We start from the raw sequence: 25,182 nt of genomic DNA, 5'->3' as shown, positions 1-25,182 counted from the left end.
ACTGCGAACGGTTGCAACTGTCCGTGACCTCCTGCATTGAGAAAATCTCCCCAAGTGCTGTTCTAGTGACAAAAAATCGCACTAGGGTATGACATTTCTCTCTCACACTCGCCAACTAAACATTGGCAAGTTACGGGTGAGAAAAAAACTGCGCCACATGGTGCTTGGCAGAGTTTTTCCGGAACTCTTGGGCAAAACACTGCGAACTCTGCCAGCTGTCCGTGGAATTTATCGCTCACCCCTATATTTTTCTGGTGGTATATTTATGACAGTCCTATCGTTTTATCTGCAGAGACTCCCTAGTGGTATAGATACTACTAGTAAAATTCATTTGTGAATAGTAAACAGTCATAAAATTACACAAAAGTATAAGTTTTCCTTTGTGAATCAGGCCCACAAGCTGCACTTTTGTGATAACATACACGTTTGTAGTAACTTAGACTTTTGTGGTAAGTCAAGCGCTACACATGGCCAATTACTGGTACTGCTGCACCCTCCCATAGAAAACAATGGCTGTAGAGACTTGAACTAAAGGCCCATAGGTAACAATGTTAAACTGAATTCAATTATTTAAAGTAGTTAAACATATAAATGAATATAAATTATTGTTAAGACATATATGAGAATAGTACATTAATTCATTAATTGATTGATTGATTTCTTAATTCAATTATAAATATATAATCATTAAAAAAAGACATGATAATGGATGAAAATCCAATAAAATGTTACGATTAAATGAAAACTTTCAAAATGAGAAGACAGAAGAAGGCAAAAGGTAAAAAGCATAGCCTTTCCATATAACTTCCCCCAAATAAACCGGACTCACTTCCATGCTAGATGGACAGTGCTAGAAATGCAAACAACAACAGAAAAACAGCTCAAGACAATATTATGTATCCGATGGAGTAGTGCAATCTGCCTTTGTAAAGCTCTAAAAGTCTTTAGACTTTCGCCAGCACAGAGCACTTTTTATTAAGGTGCCCACTAAGTGACATATATCATAAGCCGGTAACAGACCAAAAAAGCAAAAGGTCGGCTTGTACTGACGGAAGCCCTGGTTTTTACGAATTGGAGCTAAAATATTACATTTTGGCGGTTTTATAGAATTTGCAGAAAAGTAGGTAAGCATAGATAACATCTGATGGTTCCCCAGTAGAATTTTGTCAGAAGTGTCCTTTCCCAAATGGTATTTATGCATTCAAGATATGGTGCAGCACATACTGCAGTTTGGAGACAAACTAGCTCTCTCCTGTTTGTTAACTCCCTGCCCCCTCTGTTAGCCATGGCTCCACTTGGAGAGAGTTCCTTGATCTTCCCCAAATCCTTTTTTAGGATGGTTCGGGCATGCTAAACAATTCAGAACTACCCAAAAGTTCAGCTGTTTGCTTGATGTAATAGAGCCATGGGATCATGAGTCTAAAGTCACATGCCAGAACAATCTTCAATAACCTCTTTGTTGCTTCATGATGGCTCCAAATTAAGGCCCAGAGAAGACGATAGGGCAAGTCCCACCATGTTGGTCATGTAGGCAAGGCCAAATTCATCATGCAAAAGATGCTGGGACCTGCCCGTGTCCAAACATAGCAAGCATCTACAAAAACAGTTCTCTTCCTTCTGTAAGCTGATACTGTCTCAAAAACCCCATATTCCAGCCCCATATATATGTACTGGTAGACACTTCAGTTTGTAAATTTCCTGCAGGAGGAGTATTGTTTTGCTCCTAATGTTTGCAGACCCACAATAGCGTGGTTAAATTGAAGACAATGGTTGGAGAGGCACTGCAGAAAACTATTATGGGCATCGAATATTACTCTTAAGTAAGAGAAATCTTTGACCTGGGTAATATGGTTGCCCTAGATGGCGATGGATCTAAATTAGCTGCTCTGCGAGCCGCACACCATGTAGCGAGTCGTAGTGATGTTGGTGGCTAAATACAGGTTGTCCGTGAATGATACAAAATTGGCAACCAGAGCTCACATGCCGTTAGGTGTACAGGAGAGAAGGACTACATCATCAGCACAGAGTAGCTGTCACAAATCTCGCACCCTGAGCTCTCCTGCCCCCTACCAGGGGGCCGAATAGTGGGACTTTCCACTGTTCTAATAGGCTTCCAGACACTCCCCTGCATGCATGTCCTGACTTGCAACAATTTGGACACTATTTGGGAATTAATATCCATTACCAATCCATGCCGGGTTTAGTGGAAGCCAGTCTGCTCATGCTCACGCAGCGGCACCACCAGCATATTACTGGTGGTCAGGGCCTCAGTAATATGCTGGTGGTGACGCTGCGGCACTATCATGCATATTATGAGTTTCAGGACCACCAGCTGTGTCATGGAGGTCTTTCTTCCATGAAAAGGCTAGCAGGCCCCTTGTTGCCCATTTGCATGCGCATACATGTTGTGCCCCTCTGTGTGCATGCAACCCAGTTCCTGCAGGGCAGGGACTTTACAGTCCACCGGCTGATATCCTTGGTTTGAATTCTGACCGCCATATAACAATTATGATGGTTGGAATTCAAACCTGTCCGGTCAATCCGGCTGGCTCAAGGAGCCAATCGGCCAGTCGGAACCATGACATAATCCCTTACGGATGGCATTTCTGCTGTCGGGATTATGATGTCAGTTTTTGACAGGCTTTCCGTGTTGGGCTTTCCAACATGGACAGCCTGTCAGAAAGCGACTTCGGGTGCCCCTAGCAGGGCCCCCTTCTTCCGCAATCTCTGGTAGGGGGCCCAAGGGGCACCTATGGTGCTCCCTTGTAAATTCCTGCACCGTGTGACAGGCATCATGTGGTGCCTTCCACACTGCGCAGGGATTTACCGTGACTCCCATTTCTCTATGGGAGCTTGTGCTGCTGCCCGTTTCCAACTGCCACACAAGCTCCCATAGGCAAATGGGATTGTGCGACCGCACCATGTGCAGTCGCATAGTAATTGTGATTTTGGATCACTGACCCGAGGTCGGTCGGTTCAGAAACCGCAGGGATGTCGGTCGGTGGTAAGGTCCTAGGAATAATAGGAGTATTTAATACATGGGTTCATGGTATGAGGGGAACGCTTGTAGGGGTTTAAGCATACTGGAAATTACGGGTGCTAGGGGAGCATCATCACGAGGGAGCTGGGGAAGCATCAGTTATCAGGGTGCTGGGGAACACTAGGCATGAGGGATGCTGTGAGCGTGTCAGTCATGAGGCTACTGGGAAAAAACTAGCCATGAGGGATGCTGGAGAGCCATCAGTCATGAACGTGTTAGAGAAACATCAGTTAGGGAGTCATAGGGTAAAGCTACATGACCCCTGCGTTCTAGACTACGCAAAGGACGCAAGAGGGGGTTGCGACAGGAAGAGAGCAGGAGGAGTTGTGAAATATTGGACACTAAAAGGGTAGCATTTAATATTCCCACTCCAATCTATACCACTTTGAAGATGTTGGACACTAAAGGAGTGAAAAAAACTATTCTCACTTCAATCTAAACCAACTTGAGGACAGTGTTGGACACTAAATAGGTGACATTTATTATTCCCACTTTAAGTTAAACTAACTTAGGGAATTTGTTGTACATTAAAAGGGTGACATGTACTATTTCCACTCCAATTTGCTACATTTGGGGAAGGCGTTGGACACTACAGGCGTCATATTAACTATTCTCACTCCAATTTAACCATATTGGGGGAAGGTCTTGGACACTAAAGAGATGACAATTACTATTCCCACTCCAGTCTGACTATATTTGGGGAAGGTGTTGGGCACTAAATGGGTGACATTTACTAATTGCTGTCCAATCTAAGCCTATTTTTAGATGATGTTGGACGCTAAATAGGCGAAATTTACTCTTTCCACTGTAATATTAAACATTTTATACAAGGTAATACAAATTAAACATTTTATGTACACAATCAACACTACATACTCACACACAATTATAAAATAAACAAAAATGTAATCTAAAAACACAATAACCAAAACTATAAACCTTTATGTTCATATTTAAACCTTAACATAAAACAAAAAAGAGTTACTACATTTAATAGTTTATATATGTGTGTGTAAATATTTACTATAATTCCTAAACTTTAAGCCATTAAGTAAAAAATAAAACCTAGATTCCAAAATTAAAAATCGTAACTTAAAAATATGTTTAACTAATTTTTAAATAAAACACATATTTTTATTAGAAAATTATAATTTCAAAACAAAAAATAAAATATTTCTTTTATTTAAATATATTTGTCCAAAAAGTATAATAGTTACATTTCTAAATATTGCATAAACAAAATTTAAATGTAATAACAGTATATATATTAATTATTCATAAATTGAAATGTATTAAAAGTTTTAAAGAAATAAAATAAAGTAAACCATTTTAAAACATACATTTGAATAGACTTAGAATAATTACCATAAAATGACTTTAAAATATACACTTTTTTAACAATTTCCTAACCCATATCCCCTAAAAACCCAATATTATGATACCAAAAAAAAATGTAAAACCATTAGACATTCACACAATTAAAAATAAACATTTCAAAAATGTCATAGCAAATAAAGTATCTTACTTGAGGTACAATAAAAAAATTAATAAACATACAGAATCAAATATGATATTTGTAACTTTGATATTCCTGTTGATGGTACTTTTGACATCCCTACATTTTTGACGCAATATTTTTGTATCACAATATTATTTTCTGTTATTTTGTCCAAGCACCATCGAGAACACTTATCTATGCCTTTTAAAATGATAGCTATATCATAGCAGGCTGTGATAAATATAATTTAGCATGCAAATAATTCTTGGGGGAAACCCACAAGATGCCCCTGTAAACTGGTTCTTCAATCACACCAATTTTTTACAAATGGTATTGATCTCAGGATCTAAAATTTACAACTAAGGATTACATTTTTTTTTGGTAGAAACCCCAAAATATTTCTAGCATTTAAATCATTAAAAGCGGTGGGCAAATTTGCTTTGTTTGCTTATAAATGCACTTTTCAGGGTATCATATTGGTACTGGGTACATGTGATTCAAATTCCAACAATGGCAATTAAAAGCCCCCAGTTTTCTTGTGGGAGCCCTTCTGAGGTCACGTATTACATAGTATTTAAATACTACCAAGCTGAGGGTATTGTTATTTATTTTATTTTATTGAAATGCATGATTTGCAACTAAATTGGCCAAAACATTCTTGAAGAAAATCCACAACTCTGCAGCCACTTTAAAGTGGTAAATTCGATCAGGTTTTACCCATTGTTGCTGGCTTCCTATGGTTACATTTGCACAATATTTCTTAAGGCTTTCTTGGTGGAGAACCTCCAACCCCATCTATAAAGTAGCATTTAAATTATTCCAAAATGTGAAAGCTGCTACAATAGCTCGCTTCTTAATACTGACCTTTAACTTCTGGGCATTGCCTAACTGACCTGCAAGAGGTTTACTTTCTTCCATAGCCATTCATCATCTGCCTTGATATTGTCCACTTCACAATATGCTCATTGCTGAGCTACTAAACAGTCCTCTGAAGAGATGAAATGTGTTGATTTTCTACACAGCGATAAGAAACTGCAGTGTTTCATAGTGATGCTCCAGAAATACTTGATGTTTGTTTACAACTTTGTCTAACCAGTGAATAGTAACATCTATGACTAAATAATTTTGAATTGCTACTTTTTGAACAGTAAACAACAAGTACTAAACTGGTATAATAAATGATGTTCCAATATTGGAGTGCCGCCTCTATATTAACGCCTTAACTGTGCCTGCGATTTTGCGGAAGTGCGGCACTTCCGCAAAACGGGTGGGGCTACGTCGGCCATTGGCCGACGGCAGCACTTGGGAGATAGTGCTGCCGTCGTGGCAGCATGGAATGGGTTAAATGATGTATCTTCATTGAATTGCCGCCCACAGATTTATTTTAGCTGATATGTATTATTAACATGTTTTTCACTTTCATCGGCAAAAACAACCTAGTTTTAGATATTCAAAACCCTCTGATTGGTCCAGGCTGAAACCAACTAAAAACAACTCAGGTAGACTGTAACCAGTTACCTTCACTTCATACTTGAGGATGGTGCATAATGATCATTCCAGTGAGACTACAGGATTATTTTATTATCAATAAGTTCCAGAGCCTCTTTCCCCTATGATTGAACACGCATAAAAAAACACACACACTATTTTTAAAAAATCTTTCTTAATAATTACGGCCCCTCGTGGCGGGATGCCTGGCTTTCACCTTGTGGACACACTGCCGGGGTTTCTCACAGGGGAATACCAGGACGGGTTCCCTAAGCAAGCGCCGGGACGCTTACGGGCAGCTGTGCGCTTTACAAGTCCAGCACATTTACATTTACATTTAATTAATTCTCTAATCTAGTTCAGATTACATGGACAAATGTTACTGCAAAAATAATGGTTTTAATTAAACATACAATAAAAAATATACATAAAAAAGAATTTTAGCATTTTAGATGATGATTTGATAGCATTCATTAAATCAAAGCCATGAAATATTGAATTATTTTTATGTGAAATATTAATGTAAATTAATGTTCTACTTTTTTCAAAACGTAGAACACAATATTAAAAAATGCTACAGCACTATTAACTTATTTTTTGATAAAATCTTTAATCCTTCTAAATATGATAAAATATTTTTCAGAAGTTTAAATTAAAAAATAAATTCCTAAAGTAAAATAACGAGAATGTTATTATGTTTTAACAATTATTAACAGTGGTGCATAAAATGAATTAAATGTTCTGTAATTATATTTTAATCAATGTTAATGTTACATTAATTTATAAATTCTAATTCAAAAAGATTGTTGAAATAGTTTATAAATATATAATAAATATGTGTTATTTGTAGATACATTTTCAATATTAAATTATATTTATTTATATTTGTAAGCCTTTTAAAAAAATGAGTTAGCATTATTTCCTTTGGGGTTTTATTTTAAGTGCCTATCTTTATTCTTTTCTATTATAGGGCGATGCGGTACTAGAGGAGGCCTTGTGTGGTAACTTACAGTTGTAATTTTAGCTCCACCCTCTGAATCCGGTGTGGAGAGGTGTAAGCCTACACTTCTAAGTACAATTACACTCAGATTTTGTGAATAGCCAAAAGTAGTAATGTTTCTCAAAAAGCAAAGAGTAAATTACACAAATAAATTACTCACAATTGCAAGTTGCCTTTGTGAATAGTCTCCTCTGTTCGTTTCCTCTGGGAATCTTTTATTTTGATATGACATATGTGTTAGTTAAATAATGGAGAAATGTACAGCTGTGATTTCATCAAATGAAAATTCTTAACATGTTGTTTAGTCCACAATTGTTACATGCAAATGTAATAATCAGGCTTGTTTAAATGTCTTTATGTCATTCAATCATTTCTGCTGAAGCCTAGCATTGTTATCAATTATAAACAAACAGAGGTTCTTGGAGGTTAGTGAGAGAGTGCTACATATTGTTTCCCTAAAAGACCACTATTTTAAAAATTCAAATAGCTGACAGGGCATTGTGATAATTTTTTTTTTTTTTTATATTTATAGTTTTATTATTTTCTTGCAAGGAAATACAGCAATACATAAAAACAGAAATCCAGCTTGAATACATACAAAATACGACACTTGAAAATTCAAACAAAGTGATTAGATCCAATCAGCAATAGGTGCCCAAATTTTCTCCCCCAAAGCTCTTCTTTTGATCCCTTTTAACTTATAGATGGCAGACTCAATATTATACATAAACAATAATTTTTCACGCCAAGTAAAAAAGGAAGGGGGGTCTGAGTTAATCCACTCCCTGGTAATACACGCTCTAGCTACCGCCATACAAATAAATAAGAAGTAAGTTACTGGCTTTGGTCTGGAGATAGTAAGCTCCATACCCAGTAACACCATCTCAGTGGTTACCGTAATATCGCAATTAAGAACAGCAGCAAGAAAATGTTCAATTTGTTGAAAAAAAAACCCTAAGTTTAAGGCAAAGAAAAAACATATGCAAATCATTAGCTACATGTAACCCACAACGGCTACAATTTGTTCCAATGGTCGTACTCCACTTAACAACCTTACTTGGAGTGTAATAAAGGTCATGTATGCACATAAAATGCTGAGATTTCATCATCCCTGTAATTAAACATTCTGAAGCACACTTAACGGACGACAAAACATCAATACCAGGGATAGCTAATTTATTAGCCCATTTCAACTGGCACTGTTCCATATCGTCCCCACATTCTTGAATCAAGCTTAAATAAAGAGAGCCTATAGGGCCTTTTTCTGCAAAAGATCATTTCTTACCAAAGAAAATGTATTCTCTTATTCATGGAATGAAGCAATTTGACCATTAATAAATAAATCGCCCAAATATCGTAGTCCTTTCTGCTCCCACCTATAAATCGTTAAATCACAGAAAATAGCTGGCAGAAGACCAGGCGAAACTAAGGGGGTATAGGCATTTAGTTTAGATAAGCCCAAATGCTTCCGTACTTTTTGCCAAGCTCCAAAAGCAGCCTTCAACGTCTTATACTTTGTTTTTTTATGATAGCTGGGCTCAACAACCTTAAGGAAACTACCTTTCACTTTCTCACCCATAGTCATTTCGAATATAGATGGAGTTTGACAAGCAGGTATATTTGCTCTATCTCCAATTATAAGAGGACTAATAAATTGGAGTGTTGCCGCTAAGTAATAAAATAGAAAATAAGGGACATTCCATCCCCCACACTCCTTACTCAGAATCATTTTTTTAAGGGCTTTCCGATGGCGTTTGTTGCCCCACAAAAACCTGGAAGTAGTCCTTTCTAAATTTTTAAAACAGAGAGGATGGAATTCCAGCAGTATAGTGCGGTACATATAGAGCACTTTTGGTAGGATCAGCATTTTTAAAATGTTAAGTCTACCATGCAATGATAGATGTAAATGGTCTAAGCGCTGTAACGTAATGTTAATTTGGGCTATCACAGGGTTTATGTTAAGTTCCGGTATTTTCTCTATGGGCAATGATATCTTAATTCCCAAGTATGTGACCTCTGAGATGGTAGGAATATTCGAGGGTGGATTATCTCCAGAACATAAGATCTGCGTTTTCTCCAGATTAAGTTTATAACCGGAGAATGATCCAAATTGTTTAGCGAGCTCATTGATTGCCGGAAGAGCAGTCTGGAGATCAGTGGTGGTTATTACAATGTCATCGGCATAAGCAAATGCTCGGTAGTTAGTGTTGGCTAAATAAATAGGTCTAATCTTTTGTTCCAAAATAAAACGGTTAATTAGAGGGTCAATATAAAGTGCAAAAAGTAAAGGTGAGCAGGGGCATCCTTGACGGGTGCCCCTAGTGATTGAAAAAAAGGGGAAAGTTGACCATTAATTCGAATACAAGCTTTTGGAGCGATATACATAGTTTTTAGTGCCGTTAGAAAACCTGGGCCAAATCCCTTCCTAGCTAGCACGTCCCACAGATAACCCCAGGCAACCCAGTCAAAGGCTTTTTCAGCGTCTAAAAATATGAGTCCGACATTAGACCGGGTTGCCTGGGACCAATCAAGAAACGCAATCACCCGTCGAATATGGTCTGTGGTGTCACGGGCAGGAATAAAACCATGTTGAGATTTGGAGACTAACGGAGAAATAACATTGGATAATCGTGAGGCAACGATCTTAGAAATTTTTTTACTATCTGCATTTATAAGTGAAATGGGACGAAAAGATGACGGTAGCAGAGGGGGTTTGCCCTTTTTAAGAAAGTCTGTCTGAGGGGCAATGCCTTGTTGGGCTCTTAGAAATAGATCCACCAGTTCTAATCTTAGAATACCACGAAAATGCTTAACAAACTCCAGAGGAATAGCATCAGGACCTGCAGCTTTTCCAGAGACTAAAGATAGCAATGACAGCTCAATCTCCTCCCAAGTAATAGGCAGATCCATCTTCTCCCTCTCCTCTTAGATAGAATGCCATTCAAAGCCAATTCGGTAAATTGAGTTATCCGATCTGAGCAGTCTCCTACCACGTCCTCAGCACATAGTTTAGAGTAAAAATCACAGAACACTTTAAGTGTATCAGCAGTATTGTTAACAGTCATCCCTGCAGTAATATTAATTTTGTCAATACTAGCTAACACAGCTTTCTGCCTCGCCCTCTTAGCCAGATGTTTTCCTGAGTTTTCTCCTACTTCATAGACCTCCGTTCGAAAAGCTGCAAGTTGCTGGGCAAACTTTGAAGCAAATCCTTGATGGATCTTGACTTTATGAGCCAATAGCTCCTTAATAATGGTATCTGTAGCTAAACCCTTGTTACAAGCCTGCATAGGCTGAATCTCTAACAGTCTCAAATTATTCATCTCTGCTTCCTCTTTCTTTCGAGTCTCCCTCTGTTATCTTATTGAGTAGCTCAAGGTTTCTCCTCGAACCCCACACTTAAATGTATCCCAAACTACCTCTGCCGAAGCGGATCCCCTGTTATTGGCAAAAAACTCAGGAATCCAAGTATTCATATGCCCAACGTAGGATAAATCAAACAGGAGCTTACGATCAAAAGACCACGACTGGGGGCTGAATAGAATATTTAAGTCAAAACTAAGAGTAATGGGATTTTGATCCGATATAATTTTTGGTAACACCCTATATTCCGTTTGAGCAAATTCATTAAATAAAGTCCTAGCAACAAAAAAGTAATCCAGCCTAAAATGTCTTTGATGAGGGGCAGAGAAAAAAGTGCATCCAAAAGTTCCCCCCTTCTTTCATACCCCACATCTATCAATCGATATTCTTGAACAATCCCCTTAACTGCCTTAAATGCATTCTTTTTTCTCCCTGCATATGCAATATTTCCACAGATGTCGAATGTTTCATCCAAATGCAAGTTGAAGTCCCCCCATAATATTAACCGAGGTGGCCATAAAGCTAGCTCCACACTTAATTGATGCAAGACTGTGGGGTCATCGACAGTAGAAGCATAAACCGAGCAAATGGTAATAGTCGATCCCCCAAGTTTGAGTTCAGCAATAACCCATCGTCCCAATGGGTCTTCTTTAATTCTTTTAACTTCATCCAGCCCAAACCTCTTTAAAATGGCCACCCCCCTTATCGTAGAGCTTTGACGAGAACACCCCACAACCTCCAATCCGAGATCCTTGAGCCATCCTCTGTTTGTCCAAGAAACATGGGTCTCCTGTATACAGATTAAATCTGCCCGCATAGCTTTGAACATCTGAGCCGTTATACCCCTTTTTCTTTTGTCATTTAAGCCACAAACATTAATGGAGCAAATCGAAAATTTAACCAATTTCTTGTATTAGTACAATTCTGCAATTAAGCTTGCAATAACAAAAAATTCCAAAATTTGGCACCAGCCACACAAAGATCCTAAACATCAAAACTAAACATCCTTCAGCTGTACTTCCTTGCACCCAACATAGCACCCTCTCCCACCCACACGCCCCCCGCAGTCCACCCCGCCCAGCCCACCCTCCTCCCAGAACCCCACCACCGGAAGCTTAAGGCAAATGCCCTCATTGATGGAGAGTGAGTATAGACTATGTGATTCTACCCGAGCCAACCAGACCCATAGTGTGCCTTACCCCCAGTAGTCCTATTCCTAGGGAGGCAAAAAAAAAGAGAACCACAAAAAACATGAGGAAAGTGTATGACCCTTATCCCATCTCTACTACATTGCATCTAAGAATTGCTGCGCTTTAACCTCAGACACAAAGAAAATAGTTTTCCTCTTGTGCACCACCTTGAGTTTTGCAGGGTTTAGTAAAAATACTTGCCCCCCCTTAGACTGAATTGGTGCTATTAGCTGTTTAAGCCTCCAGCGTTGCTGCACTGTTGCCGGGCAGAAATCGGGCCGTACAATGAACTCATGCCCAAACCCTTTCTAGTCTTTAAAGGTCTAGCCAGATCATACAAGATCTCCTGAAGCAAATAGTTTTGTAGACATATGAGAATAGCTCTTGAATTCTTATTCCCCCCGATCGCATTTTTGATTAAAAGGAAAGCGATGAGCACTTATAATTTCTTTATCCCAGACCCATCCTTTGAGATCTGGAAAGGGGTCCGAGAACAACTCCACAACAAAACGACGAGTGTCTCTTCCCTCTGATTGTTCAGCTATCCCCAATATGCGCAAATTATTGCGCCGTGCACGATTCTTCAGGTCGGGCAATTTCCGGTCAATATCTTGTCTAGTATTCTCCAAATCCTTAATTGACGTTTTCTGTGTGGAGAGTTCATCTTTCACGGCAGAAATCCGAACTTCGGTCTCCTGTACTCTCAAATTAGTTTCATTGCTGGATTTAGCTAAGCGGCGAACGACGTTCTGCAGTTTACGAACAGCTCCTTGGGTGCGGAGCCCTTCTGCCTTGGTCTCCTCTCTATGAGCCATGATTAATCTGTACATCGAAGTTTGCAGGTTATAGATAGATTTTAGTGTGATTTCCTCATCTCCCTCCAAAAATTCTGGGAATTCAGCCTGGGTTTCGGATGCCGCTCCACCCCCTTCCCACTGCGGTTGGTCTATCACACCTAAATTATCACCTGCAAGGGGGTTCTGCACCTCCGCAACCCTACGAACTGTGTTAGGAGCTCCTTCGCTCACCAGAAAATCGGGACCAAGAAGATCTTCCTCAAAAGTTTGATTACAGTCATCAGCTCAATCTTTTGATAGCAAATGGCCTTCATTAATCAACTCCTCGCCAATCTCCCCATCAGATCCTACCGATACGTCAGACATGGAGTAAAATTGGCCCCCCGATTCAATAGATTCTGCATCATTTGTAGTTAAGACTAATCCATCTTTCTCTTTAATACCCCCTTTGTTGACCCATGGCGAGACTCTAACCTCCCCACCGCTTGACAGAGTTCAACTAAGTCATCATCAATGCCTTTTTCGAGGGGGGGGGGCCCTACGCCTCCAGCTGTGGGCAAGATTAAATTTGTTGGGGACTGTGATAAGAGATTTGCACCCTGGTTTTTAGGTACAGCGCCAGATGGTTCAGCAGCTTCTTGCACACTTCCTTGAATAAGACCTCCAGGTATCTGAGTACTGCTTTTGGATGAAGTAGTTAAGTTCTTCTTTTTAAATAAATCAGGTATTACTGGCTCCTTAATGACCTCATTCTGCTGACGAGCTCGAGTCTCAGGGATAGCTCTATTGAGCGAATTAAGCTGTGTCGCTGGCGTTGCTGCAGTATTTTCCACAGTGTTGGGCGTCGTATTAGCAGCGTTAGCTGAATTAGTAGTGGCTTTTGTTTTTATCCCTCTGCCTTTAGGCGCCATAATTGTCACTTAAGCAGTAAACAGTTACACAGCTAAATAGATTGATAGATAGCAGGGAAGTAGCTATATTAAATGCCCTTATACAGATGCCACTGGCCAGAGTATGTTAGCTATTAGATTATAACGGTGGCAGGTAACCGTCAATCCCAGTTACAGTCAGATTCACAGTAGCAGCATATTTCTTTGAGGCTTCTTGCAACCTACTTACTGCTATTGAAAATGTCCTGGACAATCGTGCCTTCAATGAAAGAAATGAGAGCAAGCCAGCTCGACTAACGCGGACGCCTGGATGTTTGCAACAATGTATCCACTCCCAGCCCTTCGTCTCACATCTCCGTCATACACCTCTCACAGCTGCTCCGTATCCGCTCCGACCTCTGCCAGGATGAGGGCTTTCCACGTCTCCGCTACAGCCTTGCAGCTCTCCGAACAAAACGCCAGCAATCCAGCGTCTTCCACCCTTTGCACGCCTCCGTTCTCCCCGCCTTCCGCCTTCCGCTACGGACTGAAACTCTCCACAACTCTCGACAACTCTCCGCAGCTCTGGATTCAGCTGAGTTGACCAGGGAACACTCGCCGTCCCTGAAGCACGGCACCAACTGGCACCAAACAGCCCCAAACAAGATGTCACAGGATTGAGGTTCAAAAAGTGGGGGTGGTGATGGACAGAGTATTTGAATTAAACAGAACACTCGTACCCAGTCAAAAGATCAGGGCTTGATCCATCACCATTTTTTAGCTCACTGCACCATCCCAGCTCAGAACCTGGCTATATGCAAATTAGTCTGTCCCTGGCCCAGTGCATCATGGGAACAGGGCAGACCAAACTACCAAGCCAATTCTTTACTGGAAAGGAAACAAGCTTCCGGGGAACGGTTTCTGGCATTACAGCCGTCTTCGGCCCGGCTTGCTTGAATCCTGATGGTGCAGTGAGCAAGGGACTCACATCTGAGTATTCCCTGCCACACTTGTGGTGGCTAAATAACGGTGATGGATCAAGCCCTGATCTTTGGACTGGGTAAGAGTGGTCTGCTTAATTCAGACACTCTGTTCATCACCACCCCCTTTTCTGTATCGTTTTTGGCCACTATAGGTGTGGCAGGGTATACTCAGACATGAGTCCCTTTCTCACTGCTCCATCAGGATTCAAGCAAGCCGGGCCGAAGAGGCTGAAATGCCAGAAACCGGTCCCCGGTAGCTTGTCTCCTTTCTGGTGAAGAATTGGCTTGGTAGTTTGGTCTGCCCTGTTCCCATGATGCACTGGGCCAGGGACAGACTAATTTGCATATAGCCAGGTTCTGAGCTGGGATGGGGCAGTGAGATAAATAACGGTGATGGATCAAGCCCTGATCTTTGGACTGGGTAAGAGTGGTCTGCTTAATTCAGACACTCTGTTCATCACCACCCCCTTTTCTGTATCGTTTTTGGCCACTATAGGTGTGGCAGGGTATACTCAGACATGAGTCCCTTTCTCACTGCTCCATCAGGATTCAAGCAAGCCGGGCCGAAGAGGCTGAAAGGCCAGAAACCGGTCCCCGGTAGCTTGTCTCCTTTCTGGTGAAGAATTGGCTTGGTAGTTTGGTCTGCCCAGTTCCCATGATGCACTGGGCCAGGGACAGACTAATTTGCATATAGCCAGGTTCTGAGCTGGGATGGGGCAGTGAGATAAATAACGGTGATGGATGAAGCCCTGATCTTTGGACTGGGTAAGAGTGGTCTGCTTAATTCAGACACTCTGTTCATCACCACCCCCTTTTCTGTACAGGATTGAGGTGGCGGCAAAGCGAGAAGACTCCCACTCAGAAAGGGCTGACATAAAACAACGACATCAAACAGCGAGCCGGTCGGACCTCAGGTAGGACGCCACACAGCTCCTCACTCAGCTGCAGTAGCAGCCGCCATCTTGCTTCAGGGCATTGTCATACTTATTATTGATTTTTTCATTTTAACACCCTTCAACAGCCCTCTGCTACAGTATTATAAAAGTGACAATAAACGGCTAGATTTTAAAGAGATCTCTGCAGTGCCAACACTATCAAGACAGAACAAGCATCCTGAAGCACACCTTTAATCTAAGGTTGTTGTATGGTGGTAGATCGCCTTCACTAGCTGCTCAAGTGGTTGTATTTTGTTCCATCAGAAATAGCAGGATTGCTATTCAGGCAGAGCAATATGTCTTGTTGGTCTGAATCAGGTATGGAGTGAGCACTATTTTTGAAACTCAGGACAGGCTAATTATTTCCTAATATGCTAGAGCTATGATAGTGCTTACAAGTAATGTACAAGAGTGTTAATGCTAGAAATATAAAAATAATGTTGGAATATTACTTGCTGTTCACAGTATTGGTTATTTTTCTCATATCTTTAGTACTTTTATTGTGTGTGGCTGCAATTCATATCAAATGCAATAGATTCGGCTTTTAAAATAAATGTTTTTAAAATGTACATTGTGTTTTATAGTGCTAGTTGAGTGTGTGGTTCATTTATGAAAAAGGATGTGGGTCTCTATTAAGTGTCTCAGTAGTATCTCATGGGACAGATTATTACCAGAAACACGTATTAAGAAAACATTGCTCAGTGGTTTTTGTATTAGCTGCCGTCCAACTGATATTCATGTTTGGGTTGGCACTTTGACGGAATCCTTAGTTCCAGGGCCAGAATAGCAAATCTTATTGTCTAGAAGGCTCTAAAAATGGATCATCTTCTTAGGAAGTGGGTATCATTCGGAAGCTTTCAATGTAGAAACCCCACTGTTAAATTTGAAAATTGCAATTTATTATTGAAGTCATGGAGAATGGTGCATATTTTCAAAATTAGAAAGTTATAGTATGGAAATCGGATCTCAATGTATGTTCTGTGAAAAAGACAAAATCTACAGGTTTTATTGGACAACGTTCCATATGGCTTTTGGCTTTGTTTTAAGTGTACCACCAGGGTGCAGGAACATTGGCACATATTCTATTGAGCTATAATAGCTATGATAAAGTGATCAGGTTTTGAGTAAAAAGGTTTGCTAGAAAAGATTTAGGACCTCATTACGATCTTGGCAGTCTTACCACCGTACTACCACAGCTGCGGTCCCAAAAACAGTGTTGAGTAGGCAGTGTGCCTGCCCACCATATTTAGATCCATGCAGGCTGGGTTGCTGTCCACGTCAATGGAGTGTTAACTGCCGCAGTCGCATCTCAGGCGCTGGCGATGCAGTGAACTCCTCAGCTTGCAATTGGTACGCCATCTTCGTCAGAGTGGAATGATTGTGCTAAGCATATTTAGATCTCACAGTTGAACTGATGGTGTCTTGGTGTTTCTTTCTCGATGGAGGGATGCAGTCGCAGAACGCAGTCCAAATGTACGATTCCTGTGGCCATTGGATGGTACACACACCTGGGGCACATTAGGATGGCAGGTGGACTTTGTCCGCCCGCCATCCCGTTGTACAAAGGGACCACCCACCATAAGGGCGGGGGTCTTGTGGGTGCCATTAGGATGCGCTCGCCACAGAGGCGGGCGCATCCTGTATTCCTAACATTGTGGCGGGCGGTGCACTCAGCACCGCCCGCCACAATCCCAGGAGGGTATGTTGTGCACTTCTATGCACAACATGGCAGGCACCGCACAGTGCCTGCCATGTTGTGCATGGAACTGCAGGGGGTACCATAGGTATCCCCCATGTGCACCCCCACCCCCCGGAGTCCCTGGGGGCCCACAACGGGCACCCCAAGCAGACTCCGCATGCCTTTCCGTTGCAGTAATGCCACCACGGAAAGGCATTTCAAACCCCACATTCTAATATGGCTGGCAGTGTATTTCAGACATCGCCACCATATAGAACCCTTTTCCGCCTGGTTGACATGTTGACCGGGCGGAAAAGCGGCGGTTGGTCTGTCCATGCGCCGCGGACTCCCTAGCCATTGTAATATGGCGGGGGGCCATTTCTGCATAGATGGCGGGCGAATGGCCCCGCCGGGTCGGCGGTGACTACTGACGGCCCGGCGGGGTGATCTGCCCGCCATCCTAATGGGGCCCCTGATGTCTTTTGGCTAACTCCCTTCACCTGCATACCACCCAATAAAACTCATCTGATATCAGACATGATTGTTTGCTGCTGCACAGCAGCACTACCTTGCACCGTGCCAGAGGACACAGGAACCTGAATTCTTATCTTCTCCCTGTTACTTGTTCCTTTTACCATTTTTTCCAGTTTTGAGCCAGTTATTTGATTACATCAATATCAGTAAGAAATGCATTGGCAGAAAACCCCACGTTTTTCAGAGGTGATATTGTCAGTCATGGTGGTCAAAATCATCAGAGTAGTGCCACAATTGTTTGGAGCCCAAGCCCAATATACAAACATTGCACAGAAAAGACAAATGTGGACCGGAATAGTTGACAGAGTAAATACTGTAGCTACCAATGTGAGCACACAGGAGGTGTTAGGAAGTGGTGGAATGACATGCAGGAGAGGGTCGGTGCCCTGATGTCCAAGCATGATCTGCAGGCCAGGCAGGCTGGTGCTGGTTCTCCCAGGCCCTCGTTAAATCTGTACGCCTGAGAGGAGAAGGTCCTCCAGATCCTGCACCCTGAAGGCTTTACAGGAATCCCTGGTGGAGTGGAGAGTGGTAACTTTCACTACTCAATGTTGCCACTGAACCTACATCTCCTTTTTGGTTTTAATGTAGCTCTTGCCAATGTGTTCCCAGCTTTTTCAAATATAGAAACTTAGATATTTTTGCAGTATATGCTCAGTAGTTGGTATGAATGCATTTTGTTGTGTTTAAGATTACAGTTCTCAATTTCCATCACATTCCACATTATGCAATGGTGCTTGTGTGTCTACCAAATAACAAGCTCCACACATGCGTTACCTTCTGCAAATGGTCCTACTCATTTTACTGCAAATAATCACTAGGTATGGTAAGCTTACAATTGTGCAAGTCATGGCAATGTTACATTGAAATGACTAGAACTCCCATGATGCCTTGTTTCTGTTTTGTGAAAATAAGATTGCAATGTCATATTTGTAGGTTCTCTCTTTACTTTCATTTATCCACACCCATTAAACTGACAAGTATTAGTCAAGTCCTATGTGATGCCCTCTCATGAAATGTGTCGGGGGACAATTGATTATGTCGACCAGTACTTGTTACAGTAAAATAATTATTTTATTTGTTTTTTATTTATTTATAAAGTTTTATATAGCGCGAACGTGACACTAGAGGGATATTAGAGCCTTTACAAATGTTTCGGTAAGTAAAAAAACATGACAGCCAAGAAACATAAATGCTGACAATACCTGTTGCAAATCAGAAAGACAGTGAGTTAGAGACCAGGACGTAGATGGAGAAGGCAAACCCTGGTTTGAGAACTGCATCAAATCAATATCCAGATAAATGAGTCAGTGGAATTAGGGTAGAGATTTGATCATTAAAAGCAGTTTGACTTCTTTTTGAAGGATGTGCTTGAAGGGTTCAGGCTGACTTTAGGGGGAAGAGAGTTCCAGATTCTAGGGGCCAATCCAGAGAAAGTTTGGCTGTAGGTTTTCTTTATCCAAATATTTGAGGTGCTTGTGCTTCTTGGCAATCTGCCACAGCCAGACAGTTCCAGCCCATCAGCTTGGTACTTCGGTGTATTGAAGTGTACGGCTTTATTGATCATGCAAGCAATTTTCGACTGTAACCTTGCCTCAATAGGAAGCCATTTTAGTGCCTTCACATCTGCAGTGATGCGGTTAATCCTTTTGGATCCAGTGAGTGTTGCAGCAGAGTTGAGGGATGCCCTTAGTGGAGTCGACTTGGACCTCGGCAGACCACATCGGGTTGTATTCAGTAGTCTAATCTGGGGATCACTGGTGTTTGCACAGCTGATTTAAGGTCATGGAAGATGAAAAAGGGTTTTATTTTTCCTGGAATGTTCATTTGAAAGTTTACTCTTCTGGTGACTGAGCTGATATGTCCCTGCATGCTGAGATCCTTGTGACCGTATTATTCCTGGTGATCTTGTTGAATCTATAAGGTGTGGAAGGCAGTTGAAGGCTGTTAAATTTTTCATCCAAGCTTCGATGCCAAGGCATTGTTTTGGTGGAGCAATTAAGAGGAATCAGGATTTGAGAGAGTTGCATGAGGGGTGGTTTCTGGTCAGCCAGTTTTGGGATTTAAGCAAAGTTGTGTTGAGTAAGCGGATATCTGCAGGAGAGGAGATTGGTAGGTATAGTTGGGAGTCATCTGCATACATGTTGTAGTGTACAATGGTACATTTCAGAATTTCAGTTAAAGGCTCTATGCACAGATTAAAGAGAGCAGGTGATAAGGTGGACCCCTGAGGGACCCCTAACGTGACCAGAGTGGTAGTTGACAGGGATTGGTTAACCTCAATTCTTGGAGTTCTGTTGTGTAGAAACAAGGCAAACTAATTTAGGATAACACCTGATAATCCCATTCTATGTTCAAGTAAGTCAAGGAGGCCGGCATGCTTGACTGTATCAAAGGCTGTGGATAGGTCTAGGAGGATTAGGAGATAAGATTAATTTTGGTCTTGCAATTTAAGCGAGTCATCGGCTATATGTGTAGGGACTGTTTCATGATGTGTCGCCGACAGAAGCCGGATTGGATTGGTCAATAAGGTGGAAGTAAGCTATGTGATTGCACAGTTGGGTTTGGACGCATTTCTCAAGGATCTTTGCCAGGGAGGGAATGGTGAAGATTGGACGGAAGTTATCTGATTTCTTATGATCTGCTGCGGGTTTTCTTTTTAGGAATGGGCGTTACCTGTCCTGATTTTTGGCAATCTGGTAAAGCCCCTTGAATTATCAAAGCATTCACTATCTTAGTCCAAATAGTGAGTAAAGAACTTTTAATCTCATTGAAAACACTAGCTGAGGGGTCACAGAAGTGGTTTGATGGTGTAACTGTTGTTAAGATATTAAGAATGGCTTTTCCATCAAAGGTTTTGAATGAGTTCCATGACACATTGTTTTTAAGAGTGAGTCCTTGTAGTACAGTGGACTGCTCGATCAGAAGCGGGCTAGGGCTACTTGGAGGTATCATTGGGAGATGCTCAATTGCTGTTTGGAGATCACTTTCAATCTTTTTTTACTTTTCAAGGAAGAAGGAGGCAAATATATTGCAGATTGGCTGCGGATCGGATCCTAATGTGGAGGGATTAATTTGTTGAGTGGATTGATGTTTGATAATTTCCAACAGTTTTCTTGGGTGATTTCTGGCTTTGTTTAGTTGAGCTCTGAAGAAATTCGCTTTTGAGTTTCTAATGCGCTTGTTGTAGGTGCTCTTCGGTGATCTCAAGTGCTTAAAGGGTTCTACGGATGGCGAGGATCTCCATGCTCATTTGACTAGTCTCAGATTGCGTCTTTCTTTGTTTAGACTCCCATTGTACCATGGTTTGGAGTCTTTAGTGGACAGTCTATTTAGCTGTGATGGTGCAACCATGTCAAGAATGATTGTCATGGAGGTGTTGTAGTGGTTTCTTAAGGTCTCACTAATGAAACTGTGTTGAGCTACAAACTGTAAGGTATGTCCTTTGGTATGCTGAATGCAAGTGGTGGCCCCCAATTTTATACTTTGCAGTGTTCATTTGATGACCAATGACAAACATCCTTCTAAGTTGTGTCTTTGCCAGATAGATTGCCTGCTCTGCCTTGGAATGTTTTTTACATTCCTCACCTCAACTGTGTAGTCTCCAATGTTTAGTATATCTTATGTATACTTTCTAACTACCATTTCTCAATTTCAGGACACCTTCTCACCTGTTGATGTAAAGTTGTTATGTGGAATTCAAACGTCTTGTGTAAAAATGAATACCATTCCACTGATCCAATAATCATTACATTCTTTTCCTTTTAGGTAGCTTTAGGTATTGGCTACACACTTTTTACATGTAAAATCCAGACTTTTGCAATTTTGTGTTTTTTTATACAATACGTCCAACTGCAAGGCCACAAATTGGCCCACCGCTGCCGCAGATTCCACTCTACCCCAGGACCAAGCCTCCAGGGAAGACTCTGCTGAAAGTCTTGATGAGCAGGAGGAGGTTGCCTCATCTGGTCAGCCTGGGTGGACGGCTCCAGTGAGCCTCACTCAAACCACAGGTACACCTCCCACTCCAGCTGAAACAATACTACAACCAATTGTTGCCTCCACATCCTGTGTCCCAAATACAAGCACCACCACCTTCACCCCCAGTCCTGCCTGATGTTCACCACCAACTACCATCCATCCAGACTTAGTGGGCACACAGGCTCAAGGGCACAGGGTAGGGGGTTGTGTATGTGGACAGTGAGGCCACTGAGATTACTATCACATAGGCCACCATTGACAGCCTCTTGGGAGCCAGCCAATAGTCCCAAGCCAACAGAGCCAGCTCTTCACCGAACTCCTGGACATGAAGCAGCTGCAAAGGGAGCACAATCTCCAGATGGAGAAACAGAACATCAATTTATTCTCCCTGACTGGGGTGCTGCAGGACATCCTCACCCATGTGTGCAGGACTTTCCCTGCACCATCTATCCCTTTTTGTGACCCAACGCCATCTTCCCCCAGCCCATGTACATCTGCAGCAGCCACAAAAAGGAAGGCCCTGCCAGAGATGGATTTACCTGCAACCATCCCAGTCACAGCAGCTGTGGATTCCCCTCCCTCTGCCCCCTGCCAGAGGGGATGTTCACCCAAATTATCTGCAGGAGAGGTAGGCAAGACCACCAACATCAATAATAAACTGCATCTAAATTGTTCGAGTATGTGCCTACCATTCACTCTTTGGACTATTTATGGACACATTTACCTTTTCTGATGATAGATGTTCATGGACTTAAAACATCTGGCTCCACAATGATAGTTTCATCTACCATGACTAACAATTCCATATTTTGTTTGGTTATTTTTTTCACCCTCTTTCAGTTGTTTTGGTTTTGTTTAATACAGTACCAAAATCCCAACATCAAAGACTGCTGTTGTGTTCCTTTTCTCAATTTGTTGTCAGTTTACCTTCTATCACACATTTTGTAATTTATTTATTTATTTATTTATTTATTTATTGAGCTTATTGAGCGCGACAGCTACCCGAAAGGGTTTCCCGGCGCTGAGAAATATCAACTAGCAATGGCTGAAAGCAAACGCACAGTTATTGATTAAACAGCCAGGTCTTAACGGCTTTGCAAAAACGGACATAGCAGTCCTCAGACCGGATGTCCAAAGGAAGTGAGTTCCATAGATTGGGCCCTAAATACGCAAAGGACCTACCGCCCATTCTGAACAGTCTGAATTTGGGAACCGTGAAAAGAATATGGGAAGAAGAACGAAGGGAACGGGAAGGAACATAAACGTCGGCAAGGGTTTGCAAGTAGCTGGGAGCAGTTTTCATCCTGATCTTATGCATATAACTGAGCGCCTTGAATTTCACTCGGCTGTCCACTTTCAGCCAGTGAAAATCACGGAGATGACCAGCCACATGTGAACCGATGGAATGTTTGTCTATTCCAACATGATTTACATGTTGGTAATGTGCCACACATATGTCAGAAATGACATAAACAAACCACAAATCACTCACTAGTATTTTATTGAACTGTAACAAATATTTGGTTGTCATAGTGTTCCAAAAACATTACAACACATGTGCCATAAGCACATCTACAGTTCCAGTCCGTGGCACCATGGAAGAAAGCGATAGATTCTCAAACAGTCAGATTCAGAAGGCAAACTGCCATTGATTGAAATCAACAACTGGAGCCAGATTTACAGTCTCTCAATACGAATCCCACATCTAATACACCAATAGATAAAAACATCGAAGTAGTTCAGTTATTGGCCATAGGATAATTCAAATACAGTGTTCCAGTGTCTAGTGGAGTGTCACAACCAAGTTGCAGTGATGTGCCACATGAAGTATCTCCCACAATGATGAGACACACCAACAGCTACATACACTTTACACATAATGAGGATTTAGCCAATGTGAAAGGAGATTAGCATGATTTGCCTCCACCACCATATGCGGTTGATGCTAATAAGTTCACACATCTTGCATTAGTGCCAACACACAACAGAGAACAAGTCCCATAGAGTCCTCAAATCTTCCATTCAGCAAATGTGAACGTTGTCTTGATACACAGTTTGCACACCCAAAGGCTGTTCCAGTCTGTCCCAGAATCAACCTGTGTTCCCTTTGTATTTCAAAACAGCACCATATACTAGCAAATGTCACAATTCTGAAATGCCCAAATGAAGATGACAATAATGACAAAACCCGAAACAGATTGAAACAAAAATGTTGCCAATCAAACTGACTAGATACATTACAAAGTCAACTTTTGGAGGACACAGTTTCTCAAAACATTCAGAGATAAACAAAGAAACTGTACACAGTAGTCAATACGTCAAAACTTTGTGCTTGCCCTTCCTGACAAATTAACACCACATACTTCACTCATCATCACATCAATGGTAATGGTGAAAGTGAGCAAATGTACAGATATACTTACAGTCATGAGAAGAAGTTATCAATGACATCTTGACATAAGTCAACTCCTTCCTCATCACCAGTATCATCTTCACTTGGCATTTCATTATTCACACCCGGTGGCTATTCATGGTCTGCATCCCCTTGGATATAAGGGATGTTCCGTCAAAGGGCTATGTTGTGGAACTTGAAGCAGACCAGGATGATTTGGCACAGCTAAGTGGGTGAGTAGGAGAGGGCTCTACCAGTTTTGCCTAGACATCAAATTCTGCCCTTCAGGAGCCAGAAAGCCCACTCCACTGGCCTCCGTGTTCTTCCATGGGCCACATTGAAGCAGACTCCCAACATGGTCGGTTGGGATAGGCTAAGTCCCCTAGAAGGAAGACAAAAAAAGAGCAAAAAGATGTAACATATGTTGGATTATACAACATTAAATTGTCCAAACAATATTATGACAGATTGTACTTACCAACAAACCAGGCCCTCCCAGTTTCAAGTTGTGACAGGGGTACAGTGCTGTTCTGTAGTACAAAGATACATGGGCTGAACCAGGGAACCGGGCACAGATGCTTGAGATGTATAAATCATGTAAGCAGACAATGTGTACATTGATTGAATGGTTGTTCTTCTTATTCCGGTAGACTTGTTACCAACGGGCACATGCATCATTGGTTTTTGCATTCGCAAACGGTGCGAATCTGAAAAATCGGCCGTTTGCGAATGCAAAAACCCTTTTTGGGATGCATCAAACTTTTGTGCACAATTCGCATTTTTTAGCATTTCTAAAAAATGCGAATGCATTTAAGGAATCGCATTTGTGCGATTCCTTAAATGCAATGCATCATTTTTTTTAAAATTGCGAATTTCGAAATTGGAAGTGCAAATTAACACGAGGTTGACCCTCGTGTTAATTTGTGAAAATTTGTAAAAAAGCAAAAAAATGCATTTTTTAAACTTGCATGTTACAGACACACATGTCCTTAGGACGTGTGTGTGAAACATCCAATTAAAAATACATTTCAGGGGTGCAGGGGGGGTCCTTTGGACCCCCCCGTGCACCCATGGTATGCATGAACATTATGCGAATCCTAACTTGCAAATTCGCAATTCCCATTAATTCCTATGGGCCTTTTGGCCCATAGGAATCAATGGGAAATGCGAATTAGCAAGTTAGAATACGCATAATATTAGCGAATCGGTAAAAAATGCGAATTTTACCGAATCGCTAATATTATTAGAAAAAATTCATGCATCCCGTTTTGTGAATTCCAAATTGCGATATGGCAATATGGGTGCCATCAATTGCTACAACCACATGTGGTAGGCAGGCATGCAAAAACGTAGAAATCGCCCTTCACATTAGGCACATCTGAACGTCCTGTGAACAGCATGTAGCTGTTGATGTGTCTCATCATTGCTGAAAGT

The sequence above is a fragment of the Lissotriton helveticus genome, chromosome 2_1 (genome assembly GCF_964261635.1).
Source record: "Lissotriton helveticus chromosome 2_1, aLisHel1.1, whole genome shotgun sequence".
Lineage (NCBI taxonomy): Eukaryota > Metazoa > Chordata > Amphibia > Caudata > Salamandridae > Lissotriton > Lissotriton helveticus.
Note: the sequence above shows the minus strand (reverse complement) of the source record.